At 36.2% G+C, this 18,558-nt stretch overlaps 1 protein-coding gene across 1 annotated transcript in view; it reads right to left on the bottom strand.

Annotated features, from left to right (window-relative positions):
- Positions 1–18,558, bottom strand: part of Ankrd12 (ankyrin repeat domain 12) — a 153,320-nt gene that overhangs the window by 11,570 nt on the left and 123,192 nt on the right. The window lies entirely within an intron of this gene.

The raw sequence follows: 18,558 nt of genomic DNA on the forward strand, positions 1-18,558 counted from the left end.
TGAGCACCAGCTGTCTGTCTTGCATAAGGCTCAGCACTAAAGATACAAGGAGGAGCAAGACCAAGAAGAGAGAGTTGTGACAATGTTGTGCTATGCAAACTAAGAGACTGGTTGACTTTAACTTCATTTTAAAATCTAAATCAGAGTCAGTCTGGTACTTGGACTTTTTGGGTTTTTTTCCTCTATGCATTGAAGATATCACATTGCAATCAGTGCTTTGGACTGAGCTGGATAATAGTTAATATGATGAATTCTTTCCACCAATGACCAGATTCAGGAGCTGCTGACTGCTCCTCCAAGCTCTCCCACAACATCAACAGGCAGCAATTTTCTGGAACTTGACCACATATGACCTTCCTGTGGTGGCAGTAGTGAGCACCTCCACCATCTCTACAAGTTACACAGATGAATCCAGTGTGCATAAACAGAGCACCCTGTAAAGTGGAAACCTGGGTGCAAAATAAAGAACTGACAAGGCGTATACAGAAATTCTGAGATCTGTGCAACAGTCGACTGCATCTGCACAACCTCCCTTTTTGTCCAAGTAAGTCCTCCAATGAACAGTTAGGTAACCCTTCCCTTGTGCACTGTTTCCCTTGTACTCCAGCACAATATAGTCCCTAGGAAGCCCCAATAAGGCTTCCTAGGGACTATATTGTTTGCCTTTTCCTGATTTCTATTTTAAATTGAGCACAAGAGTCCTTGGGTAGCTGATAGCACTAAGAGCTGGGAGTTGGTGACACTAAGAATTAGTAACATCAAAAAGTGCTATATTTTGCCTTTTCATAATTTCTACCCTGAATTGAGCAAAAGGAAACCATGTCAGTTGACAACGATTTCTCATACCAGAAATCTGACCCTTCATGGATAACACAGCCCTGTGCCTGGCACAAAACAGGTGCTCAGGTCTTTTAATAAACTAATGTCTCTTAAAGGAGACACATGAATCTTGCCCAAGTTTGGAAAATAATTTAAGCCCATAAAAAAACAAACAAACAAACAAAACAAAAACCTTGGTGATAGAGCTGATATAAAGAAAATTATAGCATTTTAATTTGAGTTAGATATAAGTAAATCTCTGCTCAAGTAGCTTCTAGCCCTATCTTTCCACAGAAATTTTTTACTAGTATGTTCCATCTTTTAGTTATTATTGCTACATAACAAATCACCCCCAAATTCAGTGGTCTATAACTGTAATAATCATTTCATTCTCTCATGTGTTTTATGGGTCTGGAATTCAGGAGAGGTGAGGATGGGTGGTTTTCATCTTAAGGTCTCCCATTTGGGTTCTGGTAGTCAGTCTTCAGCTGGAAGGGAGAAATTGGGGGTCATTTACAATAGCTGGGGTAAGCTGGGCCTTATTCTCGCTTCACCTAGTCTCAGACAGATCCTCTCAGGTGGTGGTTTGAAGGAGTGCACTGGGGCTTCCTCTCAATATAGTGGCCTTCTGTGGTTGGGCTGCTGATACAGTAGCTCAGGACTCCTGAGTATTCTGGAAGAATACCTTTAATGACCTAATTCTGGAAGTCACATTGTGTCACTTTTGCTGTAATCCCAAACCCATCCAGATGAAAGGAGTATCAGTATTAGAGCATGTGGAATGGGAGATATCATTGTGGCCAACTTTGGAAAATATAATACACTACATACAAAACTCAAAAGATTGGATCCTTTTTGTTTGTTTTTGTTGTGTTTAACTCTGCTAAGAAATAACTTAAAATTCTCCATTGGTGTCCCCTGCTCTGGATTTGACAGATAGGTTGACAAAAATAAATCAGTGTGCCCCTAAAACTGATGTGATTGGCTATTGCCTGAAAAAGGTTAGGCAAAATAGAGATTTACCAGGCATCTTTATTATCCTTCCTCTGTGGTTTTAATTTTATTTTCATGTGATTAGTAATGGTGAGCATCCTTTTATGTGCATATTTGTTATGTACATAGCCTCTTTAGTCAAGATTCTGTTTAAATTTTGGCCTAGTTATAAGTTGTGCTTTTGTTTTATTGAGTTGTAAGAATTTATGTATTCGGAAATCAAGTATTTTATCGGAAATATACTTTGCCAATATTTTCTTTCAGTGGATGCCTTACATTTTCATTTTCTTAACTGTTGTCTTTGAAAAATAAAAGTTTAAATCCTAGTAAGCCTTAATTTATCAAATGTTTTCTAATGTATCATGCTTTTTCTCTCTTAATTAAGGAACTTTGGCTAATTTTATGTCACTAAGATTTTCTCTTGTTTTCTTCTAGAGGTTTAATACATTCAACCCTACATTTATGTTTTCACTTTTTTTTAGTTGTAAATGGACATTTATTTTATTTACTTATATGTGGTGCTGAGAATCAAATCCAGTGCCTCATACATGCTTGGCAAGTGCTCTACCACTCAGTCACAATCGCAGCCCCCTGTCTTCACTTATTTTAAAATATTTTGTATATCATACAAAATAAAGGTTCATATTTTTGCTAACTTGTTATAGCATTATTCATTGACAAAACTATCCTTATCTCCATTGAACTTCTTTGGCACTTTTGTCAAAAAGCAATTGACTGTGGGTCTATTTCTGCAACAACTATTTAGTTCTACTAATATATGTCTGTATTTATTTCTCTACCATACTCTCTTGATTACTATAGCTTTATAGTTAAATATTGAAATTAGTGTAAATGTTCCACCTTTATTTTTTAAATTTTAGACCATTTTGATTGTTTGGAATTCTAAAAATGTTAGAATTACTTTATCAATTTCTGCAAAAATGCCTATTTGGGTAGCAACAGGAATTGGGTATAGACGACTTTCAATATTGATTGAGAAAAATTGATACCTTAACAATGTTGAGTCTTTCCTTTCTTAAGTACATTTGAATATTTTAATTTTCATTTTTTATTTCAATAGCTCATTACTATTATATAGAAATACAATTAATTTTTGTACATTAACCTTGTTTTCTGTGATTCTGCTAAACTTAAGTTATTAGTCCTGGTATGTTTTGTGTGGAGGATAGGGTAGATTTCTTAGGATTTTCTATATAAAGCTCATGCCATTTTTGAATAGAGATTTTTTTTCTTCTTTTCCTCTTATATACCTTGTTTGCCTATATTGCCTTGAAAAACTGATCTGGACTTTTTTTTTTTAATCCAGGACTTCTTGTCCAATGTTTAATTGAACTTGTGAGAGAAGACTTTCTTGTCTTGCTTTTAATATTAGGGAGAAAGCACTCAGTGTTTCACCATTAGGTACAATATTATCTGTAGTTTATTTATCGATACCTTTATCAACTGAGGAAATTCTTTGGTATTTCTCTTTTGCTACATGATTTTTATGATGATTAATGCTTGAATTTTCCAAGTGCCTCCCTGAACCTAGTGAGATGTTCTTGTTTTGCTTTTTTAGTCTCTTAATATTGTGAGTTACACTGATTTTCAGTTGTTAAACTGAAAATTTATTCCTGGAATAAAACTCATTTTGTTATATTATCATACTGATACATTGCTGGATTTGGTTTGGGTTTGCTAATTAGTACTACTACTACTACTACTACTACTACTGCTGCTATTAATACTGGGGATTGAACAAGGGGTGGATTTCCACTGAGCTACTGAGCTCTATCCCCTGCCCTTTTTATTTATTTTGAGACACGGTCTCACTAAGTTGATAAGGCTGGCCTTGAACTTAGATCCTTCTGCCTTAGTCTTCTGAGTCACTGGCATTACAGGTGTGTGCCACTGTGCTTGGAAGTTTTGCTTAGTTTTTGTTAAGGACTTTTGTGACTATAATCATGAGAAATGTTAGTGCAGACTTTTTTGTAATTTGTTTTTCTTTTTGGTATAGGGTTGTTGTCTTCATAACACAAGCTAGAAAGCATTCTATTTTCTTCTTTTCTGAAATTTCTCTTCTGCTTCCTGCTTTGTGCAGAATTGGTTTATTTCCTCCTTAAATATTTGACAGAATTAACCAGTGAAGCTATCTTGACCTAGAGGTTTCCTTTTGGGAAAGATTTTAAATGTAATTTGAATTTCTTCAATAGTTATAGGACTGTTCGAGCTATTTATTTCTTCTTGATATTTGCTTGGCTATGTCTTTCAAATAATTTCTCCATTTTATTTCGAACCATAAGATTTTGTTTTGCATAAAATAGTTATAGTATTAGGCTATAATAGGCTATAATACATTAGGCTTTCATTGTAGGATCTGAAATGATATTCACTTTCATTTATAATATTGATAATTTCTTATCGTCTATTTTTTTATTCCACATAACTGGCTAGAGGCTTTTTAATTTTTTATATCTTATTGAGAGAACCAGGTTCTGATCTCATTAATTTTTCTTTATTGTTCTTCAATTTTCTAATTCATTGATTTCATATCTTTCCTTCCTTCTGCTTTCTTTGTGTTTAATTTTTCTTATTTTTCTAGTTTCCTAATATAAAAACTTACTTAACTGGTTTGAGTACTTACTTTTGTAACCTAAGTACTTAATAAGTTCTTTAAAAAATATATTTATTTTTTAGTTGTAGCTGGACACAATACCTTTATTTATTTATTTTTATGTGGTGCTGAGGATCGAACTCAGGGCCTCGCATAGGCTAGGCGAGTGCTCTACCACTGAGCCACAACTCCAGCCCTATAAGTTCTTCTTGAAGAAGTATCTGAAGTCTTTTATACATTTCAGTCTATGGTCATTAGACTCCATTATTTTAGGCTTATGATAAGGCAGAAAACCATAGTTGGGAGCGTGTGGTTGTTATGGTTTAGATGCGAGGCATCCCCCAGAAGCTCATGTGTGAAACAATGAAAGAAGGTTCAGAGGTGAAATGATTGGGTTATGAGAGTATTAACCTGATCAGTGCTTAATCCCCTGGTGGGGATTAACTGAATGGAGAATGTAGGCAGTTAGGGTGTGGCTGAAGGAGGTGGGTCATTGAGGGCACACCTTGGGGGTGTATATTTTGTTGTAGTACAGAGAGCTCTACCCACCTCCCTGTATGATGTCTTGAGTCACTTTCCTCTGCCACATTCTTCTGCTATGACATTCTGTCTTATTTTGGACTCAGAGCAACTGAGACAGTCATCCATCGACTGAGACCTCTGAAACCATGAGCCCCCCCAAAAAACTTTTCCTCCTCTGATTGTTCTTTTCAGGTCTTTTGGTCCAGCAGTAAAATAACTGACTAAAACAGTAGTAGAAGTGAGCTGCTTGCCTCATAGCAATCAAGAAGCAGAGAGAGAGAAGGAATGGTCTGGGTTCCAATATCCTTTTCAAGTGCACATCCACAATCATCTAACTTCTTTCCACTGGATCCCACCACTCAAAAGTTCCACCACCTCCTAATAGTGCCCCAGTCTAGTGACCAAGTCCTTAAAACATGGGACTTTGGGGACATTTCAGATTTAAACTGCAGAAGATTTTTCTTTCTTTCCTTTCTTTTCTTTTTCTTTTTCTTTTTTTGAGACAGGGTTTTACCCTACTGCTCAGGCTGGACTCAAACTCTTCACCAGCCTCACAAGAAGCTGGAGCTACAAGCTTACAATACCATACCTGGATAGATTCTGTCAGCTTTTGCTTTATATGTTTTTGTTTATACGCTTTATATGTTTGCTTTATTACTAGATGTGTAAGTGTTTAGTATTTTGATATACTGATATTAATAAAGGCTCCATTTTTCATTTGATCAATATTAGGATGTTATCTTTTTCCATTCTTTTACTTTAGAAAATATAGAATTTAAAAATAATAGCACTTTTGGGCTTATGGCAAAATCAAGTGAAAAGTACACAAAGTTCCTATATATGTCCCTACAGACACCCACAGCCTTCTACAGCATCAACATCCCTCTTTAGAGTAGTACATTTGTTGCAATGAATGAGCCAATATGTGGGCACATCATTATCACCCAAAGTCCATAGTTTATATTAGGGTTCATTCTTTTCCATGATGTTATACAGTAAGAATTATACAAAATGGAGCCTCTCAAATTGGCTTCTTTCACTTGGTAAGATGCATTTAAGTTTCCTCCATGTTTTTCATGACTTGATTGCTTATTTTTTTAGTGGCAAATAGTATTTCACCATCTGGATATACAGTAGAGTTTATTTTTCCATTCATCTACCAAGTGACACTCTGATTGCTTTCCAATTTTGGCAATCATAAATAAAGCTGCACCTGTGAGTAGGTTGTTTGGACATAAGTTTCAACTCATTTGGGTAAACACAAGGAGTACAGGTGCCGAGTCATATGCAAAGAGTATGCTTAGTTGTGTAAAAAAGCTGATAAACTCTTTTCCAAAGTGATGATATGACTTCACACGTCTACCAGTCATGAATGAGTTTCCATTGCTTCACATATTTGCCAGCACTTGATGTCAGTGGTTTGGTCACTCTAATAGGTATGTAGTGGGATCTCATTGTTTTTATCTTTTTGACTTGTCTTTGCCTTTATAATTAAATTGCATTTCTATAGAAGGAAGATCAGTAGAAGAAGGGGATCAAGAGGTAGGAAGGAGGGGATGGCCTAGGGAAGTACTGGGGAGTAAAATCTACCAAATTATGCTACGTTCGTAAGCAAATACAACACGTGTGCGTGTATATAATCATAATGCACTAATAAAATAACAACATTGATACATGGGAGATCAGTAGAATAGAGCAAGCAAATCAGGGGAGGGATGAAGGGAGGGAAAGAAAAGGTATTAGGGAATGAGATTGATCAAATTACCTTATGTGGATGTATGACTATAGCATAATGAATCCATTAGGTATAATTTTAAAGCACTAATAAAAATATTTTTTCTTTTAAGCATCAGACAAGTCTTGCTTTTTTTTATTCACTCTAACAACCTTTGAATTTAAATATACATTAACATTTAATGTGGTCATTTAGAGGGTTGATCTTAAATTGTTAATATTGCTGTCTCTTCTCATTTTCCAATTTTTTGCTGCCTATATGTGTGTGTGTATTTATTGGTGCATTACAGTTATACAAAATATTGGAGTTCATTTTGACATAATCATACACGAAGCATGGGAATATAATTTGTTCCAATTTAGTCCCCAATATTTCCTCTCACCCTCTTCTCCTCCCAACCCTGTTCCCTTTCTTTTACTCTGTCTTCCTTCAATTTATTTATAGTTTTTTTAAGTTAATTCTTTGTAGATACGTGTAAAAGTAAATTCACTGTGGTATAATCATACATGTACATAAGATAGTTTGGTCAGTTTCATTCAACAGTTCCTCCCATTTCCTGTTTCTCCTCCTTTCCCCTCAATCCCCTTCCTCTACCAAATATCTTTTCTATTTTCATGGGATGTCCCCTATTTTTTCCCCTTATTTTGCTCTAGCTTCCACATATGAGAAAAAACATTCAATCCTTGATCTTCTGACTTATTTCCTTTAGTACAATATCTCCAGTTCATTCCATTTACCAGCAAATGACATAATTTCATTCTTCTTAATGGCTGAACAAAAACTCCACTGTGTAGTATGTATACCACATATTTTTATCCATTTATCTGTTGATGTGCACCTTCCCTGGTTTCACAACTTGGCTGTTGTGAATTGCACTGCTATAAACATTGATTTGGCTGTATAGTATGCTGATTTTCTATTCTTTGTTTTTTGAGGAATCTCTTACTGCTTTTCAGAATAGTTGTATTGGATATCCTCATGTAGGAAGAATGAAACTAGATCTCTATCTCTCTAGCAACTTAAAATAGGCCACTAAAATTGCAACTGCTAGAAGAAAATGTAGTCTCAACACTCCAACATGTTGGCATGGGCACCGAATGCTTTAACATGACTCTTTAAGCTCAAGAAATAAAACCAAGTATCAATGAGTTGAACTGCATCAATTAAAAAGCTTCTGCTCAGCAAAGGAAATTTTAAAAAGTGTGAAGAGAGAGCCTACAGAATGGGAGAAAAAAAAATTTGCCATCTGCTTCTCTAACATGGAATTAATATCTAGAATATATAAAGAACTAAAAAATCTTAACATATAAAATCTCAACTAAATAAACAGACAAAAGAGCTAAGCAGACACTTCTCAAAAGAAGAAATACAAATGGCCAACAATTATATGCAAAAAACGTTCAACATGTCTAGCAACCAGGGAAGTGCAAATCAAAACTACATTGAGATTTCATCTCACTCTAGTCAGTCTGGTAACTATCAAGAATACAAACAATAATAAATGCTGGCCAGCATGTGGAGGAAAAGGAACACTTATACATTGTTTGTGGAAATGCAAACTAGTACAATGCTTTGGAAAGCAGAAAAAAGATTATTTTTAATGAAGTGTGTGTGAGTATGTGTTTGTTGCTGATTCTGGGGATTGAAATTAGGGGTACTCTATCACTGAGCTATACCCCCGCCCCTTTTTATTTTAAGACAGGATCTCACTATGTTGCCCAATCTAGCCTCAAAATTGTGATCCTCCTGTTTCATCCTGCTGAGTAGCTGGGATTACAGGATGTACTACCACATTCAGCTTGATAACATATTTTTATGACTTTATTAATATTCACTATTGTTTTATTAGCTATCTCTTTTTCTTTAGTGACTGCTTTAGCATTAACAGCGTACACATTATAACTTATCACAATCCACCTCAACTAATAATCATATCACTTCCTGCACTTCATATTGACTTACAACTACGCTTTCTTTCCCCTCTTCTAGATATTGTACCACATTTATCATACGTTTTACTTACACATTATAATATCTACAAGATCTTTTCAATCATTTTGAAAGTTTCTTGTTCTTTTATGTAGTTCCAATTTTCTGTCTTTCAGCTTTTGAAAAATATATTTACTTTGCTTTCATTTCTGAAAGATATTCTGGGTTCGTAGGTTTTTTTCATTTTGCCATTTTTTCATCAAATGCTTCTTCTGTTGTTCTTCCCCTTACTCTTCTTCTGGGACTCTAATTGTATTTATGAGGCTACCTGGTATTACTTATAGTTGATACATTTTTTTAGTAATTTTTTCTCTTCTTTGTTTCATTTCGGATAATTTTTTCTTTTCTTCCCCCCCACCCTCTTTTTTCCCCCTCTATGCACCCAATTGATCCCAGAGTCTTGTGCTAAAGCATTTACTCTTTCACTGAACTATAACTCTGACCCTCAATAATTTCTTATTGCTTTCTTTAAAATTCACTGGTTTTTCCTTCTGCAAATGTCTACTTTGTTCATCTCATCCATTGTATTTTTTTATTTCAGGTATTATATTTTTCATTTCTCCAGAAGTTTAAAAAATTTGGAATTTCAAAACTTATCTCCCATTCTTTCCTTATGCCATGCCCCCCTATTTTATGTACTTACACAAAATATTTATAACTCTATTAAACAGACTTGTTCACTAGTTTATCACATTTTTATTTCTAGCTCTAATTTTGTTAATTAATTTTCTTCTGGTCATGGGTCATTTCGATGCCTATGCGAGGAATCAAATCCAGGGCCTCACATATGAGGGAAATGCTCTATCACTGCATTCCAGTTCCCTATTAATTTTTGGCTGAATACTGACATTGTGCATTTTCCATGTTTGGTTGTTGGATTTTGTTATTTAAGAGCTGTGGATTTGCTTATGTCATATAATTAAATTAGTTGGAATAAGTTTGATCTTTTTGAAGTTACTTTTCGAGATTCTTAGAGTAGATTCAGAGTTTATTTAGCTCTGCCATTGAAACAGCATTCTTCTAAGTACTCTATTTGGTACCCTGTGTATGAGGAATCCTTGGTTCTTGATTGATGATAACACAAACTAGATTGTTGTTTCTTCTTTTCATGAATGACAGTGGAGGTTTGTGAGCACTACATGTAGCATGTAAAAAGAAAGACTGTCCTAAATCAAAAGTAGCTCTCTTGCAAAGGAATTGTGGTATAAAGTGATGGCTCTTGTACAGAGCTAATAAGAGCTGTGGGATACAATGTTGAGACTACATTTTCTTCTAGTTGCAATCTCTCAAAGTAAGAGCATTAACCAGCTTCCACTAAAAGCTGCGATCTGTTTTCCAAAAAATTGTTAATTAAGGGAAAATACTGGTTTCATTATGTAATTTTTTTTTAAATTGATGCCAAGAGTTGGCAGTTTGGTTCAATAATTATTTTTACTTACAATTAAGAACCTCAAGATTAGGAGAGTTGTGTTTACCACAGCCTACTGGAAATATACTTTATAGCAAAAGACTGCATAGTGTAAAAAACACCCCATGCAACAATACTAAAATGATGCCAAGAATTAGAAGAAGCACATTTTTAGAATCATATATTTTCTAACGTTAGGGCATTGAATTGATTCCTAGTCAATAATTTTTCACCAAAGTTCATACTTTAGTATATAACCTCTGACTGATCTTTACCATGTGGGAAATTTTCCATAGCAGAGTTTGGGGAAATCTCCTAATTCTTGTTGGCCAGACCAGTTCTGTAAATAATCCTACGTATCATATTTCCTGAGCAGAAAATCTTATGGCTATGAGATTTTGAAAAATAATTAGGCTCCTGAGCCTATTCTAAAGTCAACAGTTTAGTTATGGTTCTACACACTAATTTTTGTCACCACTCTCAGTGGTATAGCACTTACCTGGCATGTGTGAGGAATTGGGTTCGATCATCAGCACCAAATGAAAAATAAATAAAAGGTATTGTGTCCATCTCCAACCAAAAAAAAAATTGTTTTAAAGTAACTATTACCAGAAGTTCATTTCCCCTTAGTGAAAGAGGGGGGGGGGGAATGACTGCTGAGATTGATATAGCTTTTTAAAAAAATTTTATTTGTTCTTTTTAGGTATACATGACAGCAGAGTATATTTTAACATATAATACATACATGGAGTATATCTTATTCTAATTTGAATCCTACTGTCATGTAGGTTTTTTTGTTTGTTTAGTTCTAATCAGTTATACATGACAGTAGAAAGCTCTTCAATGAATTCATTGTACACAAATGGAGCAGAATTTTTCAATTCTCTGATTGTACATGAAGTAGAGTCACACTATTGTGCAATCATACATATACTTAGGATAATGATGTCTCATTCCACCATCTTTCCTACCCGCTTGGCCCCTCTCTCCTCCCCTTTGCCCCATCCAGATTTCCTCTCCTTATCCCATGCCCTCTTCCATTATAGATTAGCATCCACTTATCAGAGAAAATATTTGGCCCCTGGTTTTGGGGATTGGCTTATTTCACTTGGCATTATATTCTCCAACAAGGATACAGTTTTAACATCAAGGAATTTATGTCAGTGCCAAGATGTTCACTGGACACATTTTCACTAGTAATAAAGATTACTTAAATGTCTAAGAAAGACCTGGATAAATAAATTATGGCATGTCTATAGGATGAAGGGTAAAATTATTTTGCCATTGAGCTAAGTGAAAAAAATATATAACATTAAACTTAACATACTGCCTTTTCATTAAAAAAAAAGTGTGCCTACGTGAGTGGTGGTGGGGGTGAGGTATGTGCACATCAGGTACTCTAACTGAACACCCAAGATACATTCCATACTCCTCCCTAACAGAGCCTGATTTTCTGTTGTGTCTAAAAGCAGTCACTTTCCCAGACTCTCTTGCAGCTAAGATGCCAAATAAGCCAATTGTGACCAATGAAACAAAAGAAATAGTTGCTGCATTGGCTTCTGGGAAAATTTAAAGAAAGAAGATGGATGTAGTGCATGGGAGCACAGCAATTATTTTGTCTCCATGAATATAAAACTACTTACCAATAAAGGTGAACATAAAGAAACAGCCCATTTTTTAAAGAGCACTGCCTACAGGAGAGTATAAAATATAAAATAAAGTAGTACCTGATGTGTACATACCCCACCCCCCACCCCCACTCACGTAGGCACACTTTTTTTTTTAATGAAAAGGCAGTATATTATGTTTAATGCTATATTTTTTCACTCAGCTCAATGGTAAAATAATTTTACCCTTCATCCTATAGACATGCCATCTTTATGTGTACCTTCATAAATATCTGCTCTTTTTTTTTTTTCCTGTACTGGGGATCAAAACCATGTTCTCATGCATGTTAGGCAAGTCAATATCAATGAGTTATACACCCAGCCCTCTGATCACTTTTTAAAAAATGTATTTAACCTTTTTTTTTTGATACCAGGGATTGAACCCAGGAGTGCTTAACCACTGAGCGACATCCCCAGCCCATTTTTGTATTTTATTAAAGACATGGTCTGGCTGAGTTGCTTAGGCCCTCCCTAAGTTATTGAGGCTGAGTTTGAACTCACAATCCTCCTGTCCCAGCCTCCTAAGCCCTGGGATTACAGGTGTGTGCCACTGCTAATAGAAGAAAAAAAATTAATGTTAGGCTAAAGGAACTGCCAAAATTTAAAAATAACAGATGTTTATTTCTAAAAGTTTATTCTAAATTTAAAATAGAAATAAGAAAATCATTAGAGGATGAACTTACATATTTTAAAGTAAAAGTTTTCTTAATGTACATAGACACAGGTTTCCAATTGGTAAAGATTACTCAACTGTCTCATAAGTCAGAAAATACCAATAATATGGCAATAACCTGCTTTTCTAAAGTGAAACAGGGCTATGGGCATAGTTCAGTGGCAGAGTGTGTGCTTAGCATGCTCAACGCCCTGGCTTCTAGCCCTAGCACCCAAGGGGCAGGGGTGCAGGAGAGAGAAATAGGGAGGTGGGTCATGAAGAAAGGAAGAGAGGGAGAGAGGGAAGGAGAAAGGAGGGGTCGAAAGAAAGGAAGAAAATAATACTAGCCTAATTTTACAATGCTTCTTAAGAGAAAGGAAAATTGTCTTTAGGCAAAATATTTCTTAGAAATGTCAACTCTTTTAGGGCAAAATAAAACAAAGAAGCACATAAGAGAAAATGATTATAAGCAGTCGTATTAGAACATAGAATATAAAAAAGTATGCATGAATTCAAAATTTCATGTTTATCTTCCCATCTTCCACTTACTTGACCAATAGAGGTTATACTTTGTTTCCAAAACCATTGCTCTTTATATTCCGACAACTGCTTGAAATTGCACCAGCTTTCCCCTGTTTACAACACAACCTTTTTTGCAGAACTTTTAATTTTACCAACTTTGTTCAATTCATGTTGAGCAGAAAAGCTATATCTCTGTTCCAACCACTGTCTTTCCAAGTTCCTAACAGTACAGTGTGTTTTAATTAGCTTTTTATCTCTATTACAAAATTCCTGGGAAAATCAACTTTAAAGAGAGGTTTATTTTGGCTCACCATTTCAGAGGTAGTCACTTGGCCTGGGCCTTTGGGCTTGTGGTGGTGCAGAATATTAGGCCAGGAGTGTGTGGTGGAAGAAGGCTTTTCTAGTCCTGGTAGCCAGGAAGCAAAGAGAGCCAAGAAGGTACTAGGGTCCTCCTATTATCCCATTCAACAGCACATTGGGGTCAATGACTTAATATCCTTGCTCTATGCCCTGTTTACCAAAGGTTCTACTCCTAACACTTCTAATAAGCCTTCAACACATGGGCCTTCAAGGGATTCAAGATTCAGACCATAATATTCAGTGTATATGAAGTATATTTGAAAGAATTGTATTTTCCTTTGGAAGATTCTATTCATAGCATCCTCCCCTTTCCCCTCTCTTCCTCTTCCTTCTTCTTCTTCTGTACTGGGGATTGAATCCAGGGCCTTGAGAATGATAGGCAATGCTCTACCACTGAACCCGATCCTCAGCCTTTTCTATTTGATCCAGGATCTAAGTTGCCAAGGCTGGCCTCAAACTTCATGTCCTTCTGCCTCAGCTCCTTGAGTAGTTGGGATTACAGGCATGTGCCACAGTGCCCAAATACCAACCCCACCAAACTTATTTTTCCCCAGGAAGAGTACATGAGTTTGCATGTTAACCAAAAGGGGAAAAAAAAAATCTTAATTCTTCTGGGAAAAGAATTTCAGTTTAAATTTGTGATAAGCAGAATCTGAAGTTGAACCCAAGGACGCTCACCATTGTGATCTCATTCTCTGGAGGATGTCAGGACTTGTCATTATGGCAAAGTGGTTTTGTGATGTAATAAGGTCCCAATCAGTTGACCTTAATATAGTAAGATCATCCTGTGGGCCTGACCTAATTACAAGAGTTCCTCAAATCTGGGTCTGGAAGTTAGTAATGGAAGAAGCTCCAGTATATCATAAGAGGAATGTGTGACTGAGGAAAACTGTTCCACTATTCCTGTCAATGCATAAGAAATATTTGAGCATCAGGGGCCTGAACAAGAATATGAGCAACCTTTAGGAGCTAGAGTATCCCCTAGATGACAATCAGGTGACTTCAGTCCTCCTGCAGGGGACTGGATTCTGCTACAAACAAAATTTAAAAAATAAAAAATAAGGCTGGAAGTGGAGTTTCCCAGATTCTTTCAGATGAACCTCAGCCCTTGATTTCAGCCTTATGACTCCTAAGAGATCCTAGAATACAGCCAGAGTGTGCCAGACTGGGTGTTGTTTTAAGCTGTTGAATTTATAGCAATTTGATGCCTCAGGAGCGAAAAAAAAAAAAAAAAAAAAAACTAACGCAAAAAGGCCTTCTCTCAGAATCTGAAGACCCTATACTAAAGGCAGTACAGTCTAGTGATTATAATCACACACTATGGACCCAGACTGCCTGGCTTTCAATTCAGCTCTGCCACTTAATTGTGTGATGTCAACTCTTCAGCAAGTAATTTAACCCTCCGAGCTTCAGTTTCCTCAACTGTGAAATGAGGGTGAAAATAACAGTATTTAAGAAAGGGGGTGAGAAGATGCACATGGACTCAGCATGTCCCCTTGCCCTAGCCAATACCCATCCTGTGAGGACCTTGGAAGCACAAGGTGTAGGGCAGGGACCCTTCCTGGTTGGGGCTAAGTCCAGGCTGCTCCAAACATACCTGGGTTACACTTCTCACAAAGTGATTAAGAGAATCGGAAGTGTTGGTCCAGAGGCAACAGTATCATCAGTGAGTGGACTAGGCTTTTGGTAGGAGTTTTCTAACAAAGGCATCCAGAAATAACTTCAAATGGTGTGTCCTCAGGCTGGGGTTGTGGCTCAGTGGTAAAGCGCTTGCCTTGCACGCATGAGGCCCTGGGTTCGATCCTCAGCACCACATAAAAACAAATAAATAAAAAAATAAAGATTTGTGTCCATCTGCAACTAAAAAAAATTTTTTTTAAAAAAGTGTGTCCTCAATTTAAAGTCTTAAAGCAAAGACGGTCAGATTTACACCTCAGGCAGTGTGTACCTGATTTTTACAAGAAAAGTACCAGCAGCCATCAAGACATTAGTGTGGGGTAAATTTAGGTTTGTTTTCATTTAACCCAAGATACTTTCCCTTCTATTTATGAAGTAATTCTTTGTGCAAGTTTGTAAACTATTTTTAGCGCATCTTTATTTTATAGACAGTGCTAATCTAGGCCGGTAGTTCTCAAAAGTCTGACCCAGAGAACTTCTCAGGCCTAGGACCCTGAGGTGGTTTTTGAGATCAGAACTACTTTTAGAACAATATTTGCCTTTGTGGCTATGTTGTCATTTACATTATGGAAAACTGCTACGGCCTTAGCACAAATTGAGGCAGCTGCACCAATTGTGGCATCGAATTCTCCTTTGACAAAATGTTAAAAAAAAAAAAAAAAAAAAAAAAAAGCAGTGAAAACCACTGATTTTATTAAATATCAATCTTTGAGTCTCTTTATTTTGTGTAATATTATATATAATCTTGTAGCACTTAAGATTGAACCCAGGGCTTTGCATGTGCTAATATTCTACAAGATGCCCAGCCCTTTTTATTTTTGAGATAGGGTCTCACTAAGTTGCACAAGCTGGCAACTTGTGATCAGCCGGACCACCCCAACCCATGGGAATATATGTTGAGAGCCACGGCCGAAGGGGCCCCAGCAAACTTCCAGCTGCCAGCAAACTTCCAGCTGCCAGCAAACTTCCAGCTGCCGTCTGATGATTGGCTCCTTGGCCCCAGCAACATCTAGCTGATTGGCTCCTCTGCGGTGATGCTCATTGGGCTGTTTCCCTGCCCTTTCAGACCACGGAGATGCTCATTGGGGGACTTTTTTGGCTCCGCCCACGTGACCCAGCCAATCGGCCTCAGGAGCAGGAGGATTGTGGGAGGTGGGGAGAAGCTTGTGTGGGAGAGAGAGGCTTGTGGAAAGCCGGTGGTGGCAGTTGAGGCTCTGAGGGTTTTTCCTGAGAGGCTGTTTTGTTTGGCGTGTGTGGTTCTAAAAATAAAGTTAGTTTCCTTTGACAGGTGGCTCCTGATTGTGTCCAGCCAGACTGCGGCATTTATATGAAATGGGTTTATTGATATTTTTAAACTTTTTAAAAAAAGTTTTAATTTCTGGTATCAATAAATGTCTCAAATCAATTTTTAAGAGTTTGGTGGAGAGGGGTGTCCTACAACCAGAGTTTGAAAACTGATGACCTTAGGTAAAATTTGGGTAAATCCTCAAGTGACACAGCCCCTGGCATACTATATGCACTAGGTGGTGCTGACCAAATTCATGAATGGATATGTATGAATCAGCAGGAGGAACTGGAAACTATGCCATGGCATAGTTCAATTTGTCTTCTAAAAAATCCACCTATGACACTGAGCTTTTTTATGACCATCCTCACACACTGCTAAACAAACAGTAATAGGAATTAATAAATAAAGTTCTACAACCTAGTGTCAAGAAATAATAGGTTAATTCATGCATTTTTTAAAAAGTTCTCATAGACAAATACTAACAGCTTTAAAGTAAATGGAGATGGACTTTAAGAGACTAAAGGTATGATTATGTGGCTTCATGGTTGTAGTAATTAAAGAGAAAACATTGTTTAGGGGTGTGGTTAAGAAAGTCACTAAACATTCCAATAAAATCTTATCAGTGTAAGTGTTATTAAAAAAGTGAGGAAACCATGGAAAGGCAAACCACACCCTGGATAAATACATCCATGATGTACTTGACAAAAACTTTTAACAGAATATAGAAAGGATTCCTACAAATCAATAAAAGGACAACCCAATAAAAAAGGAGCAAAATACTTAAGAACCTGACAAAATTAAGATGTATAAAAAGTTTTGATAAACTTATGAAAAGATCATTAGCAGAGGGATGAAAATTAAAATAATCAGGTACCACTACACAGCCATGATAATGGCTAAGTTGATAACTGATATATTTTTTCAGAGCTGATCTAATCCAGGATCTTGCCTCATCCTAGGCAAGTGATTTACAACTGAGCTACATCCCCAGACCAACTATACCAAATATTGATGAGGATTAAGAACAAGTGGACCTCTCATAGGTTGTTGTTAGGGGCAAAAGGGATACAATACTTTTGAGAAATGTCATATTTTAAGAACAAATCAAAAGAGATACTACATATACAAAGGAAAAAATTTTTTAAATGTCCATAACAAAAGTTTGCAGTGCTCATGTTTATTCACAATAGTCCCAAACTGTAAACAACCCATTTTTTAGGTGAAAAAAAAAACTGAGAATAAAACATACTGCTTTCTGGAAAAGAAAAATACTAAGTTGTTTTGCATTCAATTTCTAGAATAACTATATAATCCTAAGTCTTATTAAAATGAGCTTCCTTGGGTCTTTGCTTGATTTCTGCAGTTACAAGATTTGCACCATGTCTTCTACTAAAAATTCATTTGTGAGACTTTTGACTATTGAATACATTTCAACTTGAAAGGCTAGTTCTTCAGAGGGTTGTTTTCCCAAGATAACATTTTCTCCCCTCAGTGCTGGGGATTGAACCCAGTGCCCTGTGCATGCAGCGTAATCACTGCCCTCCATCCCCTCCCAGGTTGAATACTTAGGCAATCTTGCCAGCTGCCCAAGTAAACATTGTTAATTGGCTTATAGTTAAATGGGAGTAAAATTTTATGTAAAAACATTTAGCACACATTCCACTTTTTCTATAAAAATATAACTCTTTATTAAATAACATGCACAAATATCAACTAGTCATTTATTAAACAGATATGATTTAGAACAAGATTTAAAGAAATACAAATCCTTAGGTACAATTTAGTATCTTGTTCATGATATTTGAATAGTTTAAAAAGAATCACTGATTAAACTAGCCATCATTTATTTTTCTTTCAGAATCCAGAACCTTTTTAGGTATATACCCCATTCCAAGTTTTTTTTTCCTGGTAATTCAGAGCTTCAGAATATCTTTAATATCAAGAGCCCTTAACTATTTACTTGATTATAAATTTCCAATAAGAAGGCAGCAATGTTTCTTTTATGCTATCCTGATGAGCTTTTAGTCACCTTACAGAGAAAATCTGTAGAAGTAGAATCATGGCAGAGGCTCCAGCTTTTTGAGGTACCATTGAAAGGGGGAGTACTATGGTTAAGACTAAAAAGCTGGGATGACTGACATTTGCCAGATTCCTGGCTTGTTTGCTTTTTTTTCTTCTACAGCTTGTTCTGTTTGGCCAGTGATATTTCCCCCTACCTTTTCTCTAGCTGGACCATCAGAACAAAATGCTCTATACATTTATCCCTTTTATTTTTCATCACTTCAATGCTTAATAATCTGAGTTTATATATT

The sequence above is a fragment of the Marmota monax genome, unplaced genomic scaffold (genome assembly GCF_021218885.2).
Source record: "Marmota monax isolate L192 unplaced genomic scaffold, Marmota_monax_Labrador192_F-V1.1 WCK01_AAM20220418_F8-fsc00328, whole genome shotgun sequence".
Taxonomy (NCBI): Eukaryota; Metazoa; Chordata; class Mammalia; order Rodentia; family Sciuridae; genus Marmota; species Marmota monax.